Genomic DNA, 15,282 nt, shown 5'->3' with positions numbered 1-15,282 from the left:
CTGAATTTCACCATAAAATGTAACAGAGAAATTAGTGAAATTTTTTTACCTGTCTACTAGGTATAGCAGTGGTATATCACACCCAAAAATTGGTGAATTTCACCCGAAAATTTAACAAATTAGTGAAATGACAAAATAAAATAAGTACAAATAAAAAAAAAACTTGATTTATGAGGTGGAGTTCCATATGGAGTAGGAGTTTGAGGAGGCGGTGGACGTAGCAGAGTAGGTGGAAGCAGCGGTGGAGGAGGACGAGATAGCCAACACTAATTTTTGTAGTATAACATATATAGTTAAGGCCGGTATACATGTCTATTCTACACAAGGTATGGACAAGTCCTGTGGGATCCATGCCTGGTTCATTTTAATGAATGAATTGGCTGTAAACAGGCGGCTGCGCTTGTCTAAACACACGTTCAGATAATACACTGGCTGCAGGGCAGGCCAGCACCTCCAAGGCGTAAAGGGCAAGCTCAGGCCATGTGCCCAATTTGGAGACCCAGAAGTTGAAGGGGGCAGACCCGTCATTCAGTACGTGTAGGCATGTGCACACATACTGCTCCACCATGTTGGTGAAATGCCGCCTCCTGCTAAGACGTTCCATATCAGCTGGTGGTGCTGGTTGTTGTGGCGTGCTGACAAAGCTTTTCCACACTTCGGCCATGCTAACCCTGCCTTCTGAAGTGCTGGTGGTGCCCCAGCTGCGTTGGCGACCTCTTCCTCCTCCTCTGCCTTCGCCTTGTGCTTCCACTGTGCCCCCGCTATCAGGTAGGAATGCCACCAGCAGCGCGTCTACCAGCGTGCGCTTGTACTCGTGCATCTTATGATCACGCTCCAGTGACGCAATTAAGGACGCTACGTTGTCCTTGTAATGGGGATCCAGCAGCGTGGCCACCCAGTAATCAGCACAAGTTAGAATATGGGCAACTCGGCGGTCGTTGCGGAGACACTGCAGCATGTAATCGCTCATGTGTGCCAGGCTGCCCAGAGGCAACGAAAAGCTGTCCTCTGTTGGAGGTGTATAGTTTGTGTCCTCTGTATCCCCCCAACCACGCACCAGTGATGGCCATGAGCTGGTCTGGGTGCCACCCTGCTGTGAACAAGGTTCCTCCTCCTCCTCCTCATCCTCCACCTCGTCATCCTCCAGAACTGTGCCCTGGCTGGAAAATTGTGTACCTGGCGTTTGTGGGTGCAGGAACCCACCCTCGGAGCCACTTGTGAATGACTGGCCGGAAACCCTATGAAATGATCCCTCTTCCTCCTCCTCCTATGTCACATCCTCTTCCATCATCGCCAGCAGCGTTTTTTCAAGGAGGCATAGAAGTGGGATAGTAACGCTGAGAATGGTGTTTTTCGGCACTGGCCATGATGGTGGAGTACTTGAAACAGTGCAACATGGAACACAGGTCTCACATGGAGGCCCAGTCATTGGTGGTGAAGTGGTGCTGTTCCGCAGAGCGATTCACCCGTGCGTGCTGCAGCTGAAACTCCACTATCGCCTGCTGCTGCTTGCACAGTCTGTTTAGTATGTGCAAGGTGGAGTTCCACCTTGTGGGCACGTCACATATGAGGCCGAAGTTACGCTGCAGCGCTGACAGACGAGCAGCAGCAGGGTGAGAACCCCCCGAAAGCGCGCACAGACGGCCCGCACTTTATGCAGCAGCTCTGACATATCGGGGTAATTTTTAAGGAATCTCTGTACCACCAAATTCAGCACATGCACCAGGCAAGGGATGTGCATTAAACCGGCTAGTCCCAGAGCTGCTACGAGATTTCACCCATTATCGCACACCACCAGGCCGAGCTTGAGGCTCACTGGCACCAACCACTCATCGGTCTGTTGTTCAAGGCCCGTCCACAGCTCCTGCGTGGTGTAGGGCTTGTCCCCCAAACAGATACGTTTTAAAACTGCCTGCTGTCGTTTACCCCTGGCTGTGCTGAAGTTGGTGGTGAAGGTGTTACGCTGATCGGATGAGGAGGCGGTAGAGGATGAGGAAGCGGAGTAGGAGGAGGAAGCAACAGGAGGCAAAGAAGAGCCCTGCAATCCTCGGTGGTGGAAGAACATGCGTCAAACTGCTATCCGCCTCAGGCCTAGCCGCCACTACATTTTCCCAGTGTGTTGTTATGGAGATATAATGGCCCTGACCATGCTTACTGGTCCAAATATCCGTAGTGAGGTGCACCTTGCCACAGATGGCGTTGCGCAGTGCACACCTGATTTTTCCCCCCACTTGGTTGTGCAGGGAAGGGATGGCACGCCTGGAAAAGTAGTGGCAGCTGGACACGACGTACTGTGGGACAGCCACCGCCATAAGGCTTTTAAAACTCTCCGTCTCCACCAGACGGAATGACAGCATTTCAAAGGCCAGTAATTTTGAAATGCTGGCATTCAGGGCCAGGGATCGCAGGTGGGTAGGGGGGTACTTCCTCTTCCTCTCCAGTATTTGGGAGATGGAGAGCTGAACGCTTCCGTGGGACATTGTGGAGATGCTTGGTGACCCAGGTGGTGGTGTTGCTGGCTGATCCTCTGTTTGCGGGGTGGCAGGTGGCACTGTCACTCCAGAGGTGGATGAAGAGGCCGAGACTGCAGCAGAAGAGCAAGCATGAGGAGCCAGAGACCTTTCTTGGTTTTTGAGGTGTCTACTCCACAGCAGCTCGTGCTTTGCACTTAGATGCCTGGTCATCCAGGTTGTGCTCAGGTTGAGAATGTTTATGCTTCGCTTCAGGCTCTGATTGCACAGCGTGCAAACCACTCGTGTCTTGTCGTCAGCACATTGTCTGAAGAACTGCCATGCCAGGGAACTCCTTGGAGCTGGCTTTGGTGTGCTCGGTCCCTTGCTGCGGTGGGCAGAAGCAAGCGTACTGTCTAGGGGACGGCCGGTCCGCTTTTGCACCCTGCTCCCTCTTCTGCTGTGCTGGTGGCTTTGTGTGACCACCACCTCTTCCTCCGAACTACACAGGTCACTCGCATGACCTTGATTCCATGTGGGTTCGAGGACCTCATCGTCCTCCACATCATCTTCCACCCAGTCTTCACCCCTGCCCTTCTTGTCAGTCTGCACACTTTCGAAAGCCCCAGCAGTTGGCACATGTGTTTCGTAATCATCCGAGACTTGCTGCGATGGTCCTGCCATGTACTCATCTTAAAACATAAGTGATTGAGCATCGGTGCATTTAATCTCTTCCACTTCTGGGGCAGGGATAGGTTGATGGACCTGGGAAACCCTGCTAACAGAGTCATCAAAAATCAGAAGAGACTGCTGCATGACTTGGGGCTCAGACTGCTTGGCTTATTTGCAAGGGGGTGAGGTGAAAGACTGATGGACATCGGCTGCAGGTGCCAACTCTGATCTTTCAGCAGTAGACTGGGTGGGAGACAATGTGAAGGAACTGGAGGCACTGTCAGCCACCCAATCTACTATCGCCTGTACTTGTTCTGGCCTCACTATTCGTAGAGCCGCATTAGGCCCGACCAAATACCGCTGCAGGTTCTGTCGCCTACTCACACCTGAGGAAGGGGTTTCACTTGGGCGTGTAGCTGGCACAGATTGACCACGTCCTCTCCGGGCAACAGGAGCTCCACCAGCAGCACCACGACCTTGGCCATGTCCCTTATTTGAAGCTCTCCTCATATTTCTCAAATGTAGGATCTTGCCCTAAATGAGTGTTTAATTAATAGCAGAATAGAATGACAGTCTGTAAAGGGTGTATCTTACACGTACAGATGCAGACTAGGCCGCAATTAAAGACATTTGCCCAAAATGGGTGTTTTATTAATAGCAGAATAGAACCACAGTATGTAAAGGGTGTATCTCACACTTACAGATCCAGACTAGGCCGCATTTAAAGATTTTAGCCCAAAATGGGTGTTTTATTAATAGCAGAATAGAACCACAGTATCTAAAGTGTGTATCTCACACGTACAGATGCAGACTAGGCCAGAACTAAAGATTTTTGACCAAAATGGGTGTTTTGCTAATAGCAGAATAGAACCACAGTATCTAAAGGGTGTATCTCACAAGTACAGATCCATACTAGGCCGCAATTAAAGATTTTTGCCCAAAATGGTTGTTTTATTAATAGCAGAATAGAACCACAGTATGTAAAGGGTGTATCTCAAACGTATAGATCCAGACTAGGCCGCAATTTAAGTTTTTTGCCCAAAATGGCTGTTTTTCAAATAACAGAATAGAACCACAGTATCTAAAGTGTGTATCTCACATGTACAGATGTAGACTAGGCCACAATTAAAGATTTTTGCCCAAAATTAGTGTTTTTCTAATAGTAGAATAGAACCACAGTATCTTTAGTGTGTATCTCACATGTACAGATCCAGACTAGGCCGCAATTTAAGTTTTTTTCCCAAAATTAGTGTTTTTCTAATAGCAGAATAGAACCACAGTATCTAAAGTGTGTATGCAGTGTCCCACTACGTGTGTGTGGGCACTGCTTAAAAGCACTTTTTACTCTAAAAACTGTATTATGCTGTATTATATGACTTTGTACTAATTTACCTGAAAAATCCCTGTTACCAGGCAGATTAGGTGTAATTTATACATCCCACCACTAGATGGGGATAAAACTTAGGTTCTATATATACCTAGGTCAGGCCTAGTTAGTCAGTGAAGATCAGGGTTAAGAATGGATCAGAGTCTAGAGCAGATTTGAGTAGATCAGATTAGATTAGTGGGAGAGAATGCAGAGTGAAGACTCCACACCACAGATTAGTGAGTGGAGCTAACTTCGCTATGAGGTAGTACCAAGGTGTGAGGCGCAGAAGAGCGTTTTCCTTCTGGGGCCAGACTATACACTTGCATCCCTGACCAGTAGGAGAGAGTTTGCCTCCCTGGAATAGAAAACAAGCTTCCTAACGATTCATCGGTGATAACAGCCATTATTGAGGGCTACAGACACCTTTGCATATGGTGGAGGACTTATAGCTTCCGGCAGCCACACCATATTTCTGGGAAACAGGGTAGCTACCTGTCCCAATATTCAGCTTGGAGGGAAAGGACAAGGTATAGGACTGAGCACATCAACAGGAATAAGGTACTCCCCAACCACAGCTCAAATCAAGCCTAAGAAAGCCTGGAAACAGTGGACTTGCAGATTATCTCTCATACCAACAAGAGACTGTATTTTGTACTGCTGCAACCATTATTACCACTATTGGTTGTACCACTTTTCTTGGTTTTTGAGGTGTCTACTCCACAGCAGCTCGTGCTTTGCACTTAGATGCCTGGTCATCCAGGTTGTGCTCAGGTTGAGAATGTTTATGCTTCGCTTCAGGCTCTGATTGCACAGCGTGCAAACCACTCGTGTCTTGTCGTCAGCACATTGTCTGAAGAACTGCCATGCCAGGGAACTCCAGAGTGAAGACTCCACACCACAGATTAGTGAGTGGAGCCAACTTCGCTATGAGGTAGTACCAAGGTGTGAGGCGCAGAAGAGCGTTTTCCTTCTGGGGCCGGACTATACACTTGCATCCCTGACCAGTAGGAGAGAGTTTGCCTCCCTGGAATAGAAAACAAGCTTCCTAACGATTCATCGGTGATAACAGCCATTATTGAGGGCTACAGACACCTTTGCATATGGTGGAGGACTTATAGCTTCCGGCAGCCACACCATATTTCTGGGAAACAGGGTAGCTACCTGTCCCAATATTCAGCTTGGAGGGAAAGGACAAGGTATAGGACTGAGCACATCAACAGGAATAAGGTACTCCCCAACCACAGCTCAAATCAAGCCTAAGAAAGCCTGGAAACAGTGGACTTGCAGATTATCTCTCATACCAACAAGAGACTGTATTTTGTACTGCTGCAACCATTATTACCACTATTGGTTGTACCACCTTTCTTGGTTTTTGAGGTGTCTACTCCACAGCCGCTCGTGCTTTGCACTTAGATGCCTGGTCATCCAGGTTGTGCTCAGGTTGAGAATGTTTATGCTTCGCTTCAGGCTCTGATTGCACAGCGTGCAAACCACTCGTGTCTTGTCGTCAGCACATTGTCTGAAGAACTGCCAAGCCAGGGAACTCCTTGGAGCTGGCTTTGGTGTGCTCGGTCCCTTGCTGCGGTGGGCAGAAGCAGGAGTACTGTCTAGGGGACGGCCTAACAGAGCGAAGCCGGCGCATGCGCATTAATTACTGTGATGTCGTACAAGGAATGGTCATCGCAGTGCGCATGCACTGACGGACTGACTGCACAGGCGCGGGATCTCGGCGAAACAACAAGTTAGTAGATAGGCGGTCAGAGGGAAAGGATGGGGGGGCGGAGGGAAGGAAGGGGCAGGGGGAAGCGAAGAAAAGGCTGAGCTAGCAGGGCACCTACGAGCGTAACGCCGCCCATGGTCACTTGTGAGCCCTCATTTGCATATGCTACAAAGATGTTTTTGGACGGTTTTATAAGTCCAGGATTGATGCTAAAGGTAATGTTTTTATTAACTGTACATTGCTTGAAAGCTATGGGAAGGGTTACAAACATGAAATGCTGATGACAGATTCCCTTTAAAGATTTTTGCACAAAATTAGTGTTTTTCTAATAGCAGAATAGAACCACAGTATGTAAAGGGTGTATCTCACACGTATAGATCCAGACCAGGCGCCACTAATTAAGTTTTTTGCCCAAAATGGCTGTTTTTTTAAATAACAGAATAGAACCACAGTATCTAAAGTGTGTATCTCACACGTACAGATGTAGACTAGGCCACAATTAAAGATTTTTGCCCAAAATGAGTGTTTTATTAATAGCAGAATAGAACCACAGTATCTAAAGGGTGTATCTCACACGTACAGATGCAGACTAGGCTGCAATTTAAGTTTTTGCCCAAAATGGCTGTTTTTCAAATAACAGAATAGAACCACAGAATATAAAGTGTGTATCTCACACATACAGATGCAGACTAAGCCGCATTAAAGATTTTTGCCCAAATTGGTTGTTTTATTAATTGCAGAATAGAACCACAGTATGTAAAGGGTGTATCTCACACGTACAGATGCAAACTAGTCCGAAATTAAAGATTTTTTTTTCTAAAATGGGTGTTTTATTAATAGCAGAATAGAACCACAGTATCTAAAGGGTGCATCTCACAATGACATATGCAGCAAAGGCTGCAAAATTAAGTTTTTTGTCCAAAATGTTTTTTGTTTTTTTTATAACAGAATATGACAGCAGTATATAACGCTTGAATTTCACACGTGCAGATGCAGCAAGGGCTGTAAAATTGTGTATTCTGCTCAAAAAGGGTGTTTTTTAAAGCCCAGAAAATTATAGCTGTATTTCTAGCTTAAATTGCACACTGACTAATGCGGCAGGGGCCCAAAATGAAGGTTATTGTCAAAAATTGGTGTTTTTTCAAAGCCAGAAAATTATTGAAGTTTTTAAAACTTGTTTTTAACAATCACAGATGCAGCAAGGGCTGCAATATTAAGTATTTTGCAAAGAAAGGGTGTTTTTTTTACTAACAGAATATGAAAGCTACAATATAATCGTGTTCAGCGGCTCACCCTGCCTCTTCACAAAGACCCGGTGCTCACTCCACAGATTCACCCGGAATCCCCACAAATAACATATACTAAAGCCAATAATCTAGCATCAAGAATAGCTCCCACCATTAAACAACAGAAGACCCCAAAGGGCTCTATGTGGATGACAACAAAAGGGGTTTTTAGGTGTGGGAGGTGTTTGAATTGCAAAGGTACCTCTTTCCCCAAAAAGACTACAAAGGTCAAATCCTCCCAAAATGAATTCGAGATTGAGATTAGGGAAACACTAACTTGTGACTCCCAGAATGTTATATATCTCCTCGAATGTCCATGCCGTAAACAGTATGTAGGCAGAACAAAAAGACCCTTGAAAAAGAGAGTGAGGGAGCGCGTGTTGAAGATCTTGAAGGGAGATGAGTTGCACTCACTCTCCAAACACTTCAAGGTCTTCCACAATTGTGACCCAACCTCGTTGCACTTTACAGCGATTGAAAAGGTATATCATTCGAAAAGAGGTGGTAACTCTGTTACCCGTATGTCTAGACAAGAGTCCCGGAATTCGACACGTTGGCCCCAAAAGGTTTGAATGCAGAAATGGAGCTATTCGGGTTCCTGTGATCAAGTGCAAGAATCGGGCGTTGTCGGGAGGGGACATGGGATACAAGTCTGGCTGTTTATCAGCACTTGGATCCCCTCTCCCCTCTTGACCACTCTTCTGGTACTACTGGAACCCAATTTGTGAAGTATAGAATATGGGTCCATTTAAGCAACATGTTTTAATTGATTTTAAGTGACATTTTATTCATATGTTCATTTTAGGTGACATGTCTTAAGATGAGGTTTTAGTCATGTTTATTGATTTTATAAATGACGCAAAAACGCTATAAAACGCAGATGCGTTTTTTCAAAAACCGCATGCGTTTTTTTATAAATTGTATGCGTTTTTTCTAGATATTGACCGTTTGTATACAGATTGGCCCCTAGAGATGTGGTGATACAAAAGGATGGCTGTATAATTTATATAGGGAAAGATAATAATGCACATGGTGGATCTAGTAATTATTGCAGGTGCAATTGTATATGAAATGAGCACGGTGTCAAATTAACTGATCCATACCAGGATCTCAATAGGATCGAGGTCCCATAATGCTCCGCTTAACCTCTTAAGGACATAGGGCGTACAGGTACGCCCTTGTGCCCTGGTACTTAAGGACACAGGGCGTACATGTACGCCCTGTGTATTTTCGATCACTGCCGTGCGGCTGGCAGTGATCGGAACCCGGTGCCTGCTCAAATCATTGAGCAGGCACCTAGGCTAAATGCGCGGGGGGGTCCCGTGACCCCCCCATGTCGGCGATCGCGGCAAACCGCAGGTCAATTCAGACCTGCGGTTTGCTGCGATTTCTGAAGTTTCTGGTCCCCGCGGTCCCTGACCGCGGGGATCAGAAACTTTATATGCCTAAAAATAAAGTTTTATTCACCCCCCCCCTGCACCCCCGAATGATTTTTATGGTGGCGGGAGGTGCAGGGGGAGGGTTGCGGGCGGTGTGGGCGGTGCGGGAGGCGGGCGGTGCGGCAGGCGGGATCGCGATCCCCCGCCCGCCTCCCCTTGTATAATCGTTGGTGTCTAGTGGGGATACCAGGGTGCCAGCACATTGCTGGCACCCTGGTATAAACGGCTGACATCTGCGATGCGATGTCAGCCGTTTAACCCTTTCCATACAGCGGTCCGTACGGACCGCTGTATGGAAAAGGTTAACAGCGCAGGGAGCTCCCTCCCTCTCCCATCGGGGGGCTGCTGTGCCTTTGCAGCCCCCCGATGGGGAGGGAGAGAGCCCCCAGAGAGCCCCCCGAGAGATCCCCTCCTTACCCTTCCCCGTCTGCGAAGTTCTGAGCAGTACTGAGCAGACGGGGAAGGTTCCCATGGCAACAGGACGCCTCTCAGGCGTCCTGCTGTCCATGGTGCTGAACAGATCTGTGCTGAAAGGCATAGATCTGTTCAGTGTAAGTAAAATACAGTACAGAACAATATATATTGTACTGTACTGTATTATACAGACATCAGACCCACTGGATCTTCAAGAACCAAGTGGGTCTGGGTCAAAAAAAAGTGAATAAAAGTGAAAAAAAAGTAAAAATCAAAAAACACATTTATCACTGATAAAAAATGAAAAAAATAAAATTCCCTACACATGTTTGGTATCGCCGCGTCCGTAACGACCTGATCTATAAAACGGTCATGTTACTTTACCCGAACGGTGAACCCCATAAAAATAAAAATTAAAAAACTATGATAAAATTGAAATTTTGCCCACCTTACTTCCCAAAAAAGGTAATAAAAGTGATCAAAAAAGTCGCATGTACGCCAAAATTGTAACAATCAAACCGTCATCTCATCCCGCAAAAATCATACCCTACCCAAGATAATCGCCCAAAAACTGAAAAAACTATGGCTCTTAGACTATGGAAACACTAAAACATGATTTTTTTTGTTTCAAAAATGAAATCATTGTGTAAAACTTACATAAATAAAAAAAAAGTATACATATTAGGTATCGCCGCGTCCGTATCGCCCGGCTCTATAAAAATATCACATGATCTAACCCCTCAGATGACCACCGTAAAAAAATAAAAATAAAAACGGTGTAAAAAAAGCCATTTTTTGTCATCTTACGTCACAAAAAGTGTAATAGCAAGCAATCAAAAAGTCATATGCACCCCAAAATAGATGCCAATCAAACCGTCATCTCATCCCGCAAAAAATGAGGCCCTACTTAAGATAATCGCCCAAAAACTGAAAAAACTATGGCTCTTAGACTATGAAGACACTAAAACATTTTTTTGGTTTTAAAAATGAAATCATTGTGTAAAACTTACATAAATAAAAAAAATTGTATACATATTAGGTATCTCCGCGTCCGTGACAACCTTCTCTATAAAATTACCACATGATCTAACCTGTCAGATGAATGTTATAAATAACAAAAAAAAACGGTGCCAAAAATGCTATTTCTTTTTACCTTGCCGCTCAAAAAGTGTAATATAGAGCAACCAAAAATCATATGTACCCTAAACTAGTACCAACAAAACTGCCACCCTATCCCGTAGTTTCTAAAATGGGGTCACTTTTTGGAGTTTATACTCTAGGGGTGCATCAGGGGGGCTTCAAATGGCACATGGTGTCAAAAAAACCAGTCCAGCAAAATATGCCTTCCAAAAACCATATGGTGTTCCTTTCCTTCTGCGCCCTGCCGTGTGCCCGTACAGCTGTTTACGACCACATATGGGGTGTTTCTGTAAACTACAGAATTAGGGCCATAAATAATGAGTTTTGTTTGACTGTTAACCCTTGCTTTGTAACTGGAAAAAAAATATTAAAATGGAAAATCTGCCAAAAAAGTGAAATTTTGAAATTGTATCTCTATTTTCCATTAAATCTTGTGCAACACCTAAAGGGTTAACAAAGTTTGTAAAATCAGTTTTGAATACCTTGAGGGGTGTAGTTTCTTAGATGGGGTCACTTTTATGGAGTTTATAATCTAGGGGTGCATCAGGGGGGCTTCAAATGGGACATGGTGCCAAAAAAACAGTCCAGCAAAATCAGCCCTCCAAAAACCAAACGGCGCACCTTTCACTCTACGCCCCGCTGTGTGCCCGTACAGTAGTTTACGGCCACATATTGGGTGTTTCTGTAAACAGCAGAGTCAGGGCAATAAAGATACAGTCTTGTTTGGCTGTTAACCCTTGCTTTGTTAGTGGAAAAAATGGGTTAAAATGGAAAATTAGGCAAAAAAATGAAATTCTCAAATTTCATCGCCATTTGCCAATAACTCTTGTGCAACACCTAAAGGGTTAACGACGTATGTAAAATCAGTTTTGAATACCTTGAGGGGTGTAGTTTCTTAGATGGGGTCACTTTTATGGAGTTTCCACTCTAGGGGTGCATCAGGGGGCTTCAAATGGGACATGGTGTAAATAAACCAGTCCATAAAAATCAGCCTTCCAAAAACCAAATGGCGCACCTTTCACTCTACGCCCCGCTGTGTGGCCGTACAGTAGTTTACGGCCACATATTGGGTGTTTCTGTAAATGGCAGAGTCAGGGCAATAAAGATACAGTCTTGTTTGGCTGTTAACCCTTGGTTTGTTAGTGGAAAAAATGGGTTAAAATGAAAAATTAGACAAAAAAATGAAATTCTCAAATTTCCTCCCTATTTGACAATAACTCTTGTGCAACACCTAAAGGGTTAACAACGTATGCAAAATCAGTTTTGAATACCTTGAGGGGTGTAGTTTCTTAGATGGGGTCATTTTTGGGTGGTTTCCATAATGTAAGCCTCGCAAAGTGACTTGAGACCTGAACTGGTCCCTAGAAATTAAGTTTTTGTAAATTTCGGAAAAATTTCAAGATTTGCTTCTAAACTTCTAAGCCTTATAACATCCCCAAAAAATAAAATATCATTCCCAAAACAATTCAAACATGAAGTAGACATATGGGGAATGTAAAGTCATCACAATTTTTGGGGGTATTACTATGTATTACAGAAGTAGAGAAACTGAAACTTTGAAATTTGCAAATTTTTTTCAAATTTTTGTTAAATTAGGTATTTTTTGGTGCAAAAAAATTTTTTTTTTTTACTCCATTTTACCAGTGTCATGAAGTACAATATGTGATGAAAAAACAATCTCAGAACGGCCTGGATAAGTCAAACCGTTTTAAAGTTATCAGCACTTAAAGGGACTCTGGTCATATTTTCAAAAAATGGCCTGGTCCTAAGGTGTAAAAAGGCTGTGTCCTTAAGGGGTTAAGAAAGGAGGGTATAAAAAGGAAAATGTCTATGGTAGCTGTCATTACCGCTGAGGAAGGGGCTTGATCCCCAAAACGCATCCGGTTTGGTTCATGACAGCAAAGGACTTTACATTGGAACTTTGAGGTGCCATTACCAAAAGACACCGCACCCCTTGGACCCCCAGTGAGCGATCTCTAGTGCGGATACAACCATACGGTCCGGACCTTAGGACCCAACGCACTCACTAGTTTCGCAACAGCTACGTGCATCACATAAGACGCAGCCAGGTCACGTGGGACGCCACGTCATAGACCTGAGACCATACGGGGCGCTGTGTGAGTCCAAGTGGTGGAGCAAGATCACGGGGACGCAGGAGGGGTAATGTACTTTGCCCTGTGGGGCTTATGCGAAAGTTTTTGACAAGACTATATTGGTTGAACATACGCGGTCATATTCTTGACCTACACTGCGTGCTGATATTGCACACAAATTGAATTCTCACATATGCGGTCATTTACCTGACCTGAGTTGCATACGGACATTGCAGCCCTATACAGATTTTGTCCTATTATACACTGTGTGGACATTTCATAGTGCGCTCTTTTTTCCCACAGTATGATATATTGTTATGTGTGTATGCTTTTAGTTGTATGTTTTTAGATTTATGTGAGTACGATTTTAGTATTACATGTCACTATCTTAGATAATAAATTGGGATTACTGATATCCTGCCTTGATGTTCTCTGGTATTTGAATGCCCTCCAGTCACTAGAATATGAAAGCTGTATATATCGCTTGAATTTCACATGTGCAGATGCAGCAAGGGCTGTAAAATTGTGTATTTTGCCCAAAAAGGGTGTTTTATTAATAGCAGAAAAGAACCACAGTATCTAAAGTGTGTATCTCACACGTACAGATCCAGACTAGGCCGTAATTAAAGATTTTTGCACAAATCTAGTGTTTTTCTAATAGCAGAATAGAACCACAGTATGTAAAGGGTGTATCTCACACGTATAGATCCAGACTAGTTTTTTTGCCCAAAATGGCTGTTTTTCAAATAACAGAATAGAAGCAGAGTATCTAAAGTGTGTATCTCACACGTAAAGATGTAGACTAGGCCGCAATTAAAGATTTTTGCCCAAAATTTGTGTTTTATTAATAGCAGAAATAATAGAAACCACCCGTAAATGGCCCCATTTTAGAAACTACACCCCTCAAGGTATTCAAAACTGATTTTATAAACCTTGTTAACCCTTTAGATGTTCCACAAGAATTAAAGGAAAATGGAGAGGAAATTTCTAAATTTCCCCTTTTTGGCAGATTTTCCATTTTAATCCATATTTTCCAGTAACAAAGCAAGGGTTAACAGCCAAACAAAACTCAATATTTATTACCCTGATTCTGTAGATTATAGAAACACCCGATATGGGATCGTTAACTGCTGGACTGGCACACGGCAGGGCGCAGAAGGAAAGGAACACCATATGGTTTTTGAAGGCAGATTTCACTTGAATAATTTTAAGTTGCCATTTCACATTGGAAGACCCCCTGATGCACCCCTAGAGTAGAAACTACAAAAAAGTTACCCCATTTTGGAAAATATAGGATAAGGTGGCAGTTTTTTTGGTACTATTTTAGGGCACATATGACTTTTGGTTGCTCTATATTACACTTTTTGTGTGTTTTTATTTTTTGTTATTTACAATGTTTATCTGACAGGTTAGATGTGCTATTTTTATAGAGCAGGTTTATATGGACGCTACAATACCAAATATGACTTGTTTGTTTCAGTTTTACATAATAAAGCATTTTTGAAAAAAACATTTTTAGTGTGTCCATATTCTGAGATCCATATTTTTTTATATTTTTTGGGCAATTGTCTTTGGTAGGGTCTAATTTTTTGTGGGATAAGATGACGGTTTGATTGGTATGATTTTGTGGTGTATATGACTTTTTGATCGCTTGGTATTATACTTTTTGTGATGTAAGGTGAAAAAAAAATGGCTTTTTTTACACAGTTTTTTTTTTTTTTTACGGTGTTCATCTGAGGGGTTAGTTCATGTGATATTTTTATACAGCAGGTTCTTACGGACGAGGCGATACCTATTATGTATAATTTTATTTATTTATTTAAGTTTTAAACAATAACAGCATTTTTTAAACAAAAAATCATGTTTTAGTGTCTCCATATTCTCAAAGCCATATTTATTAATTTTTTTGCACGATTGTTTTATGTAGGGTCTCATTTTTTGAGGGATTAGATGACAGTTTAATGAGTACTATGTTGGGGGGCATACACCTTTTTTATCGCTTGGTGTTGCACTTTTTGTGATGTAAGGTGAAAAATGATTGTTTTAGCACAGTTTTTATTTAATTTTTTCTACGGCATTCAGGTGAGGGGGTGGATCATGTGATATTTTTGTACAGCCGGTCGTTACGGATGCAGCAATACTCAATGTGTCAGGTTTTATTTATTTTTTCTATTTTGTTTACAATTTTATTTGTTTTATTTGGGGAATTTTTTATATTTTATTTTACTGTTTCCTGAGAAAATGGTTGGCACGGCAGAACATTAAAATAGCTTTATATGCAAATAGAGTACTCCAATATATTCGCGATTGCTCAAATCGGCAATTAATGATGCAAATATTTTTGCGTAATACGTGCAACCACATTTTAGCAGGTCTGACTACATATTACTGATTGGTGCACTAAGTATTGTTGTGAACTTGTGACATCACAGAACTATGTCTGTAGCATGTATGTATAGACAGCAGAACCTATCAGCTACACTATATCACGATCTAACCTACACTGACTATCTCCCACTAACTATCTGTATTATATATAAGCTAACTAACTACCTAATAGTGATGAGTGGCAGGGGCAATATTCGAATTTGCGATATTTCGCGAATATTTCGGCGAATATTCGCCATATATTCGAGAATTCGCAAATTTGTGATCTCCAGGCATTATTTTCTTGATTGCATGAAATTCGCATGAAATTC

This window comes from Bufo bufo, chromosome 5 (genome assembly GCF_905171765.1).
Source record: "Bufo bufo chromosome 5, aBufBuf1.1, whole genome shotgun sequence".
Taxonomy (NCBI): Eukaryota; Metazoa; Chordata; class Amphibia; order Anura; family Bufonidae; genus Bufo; species Bufo bufo.
The sequence above is the reverse complement of the archived record's forward strand: the minus strand, read 5'-3'. Positions refer to the sequence as shown.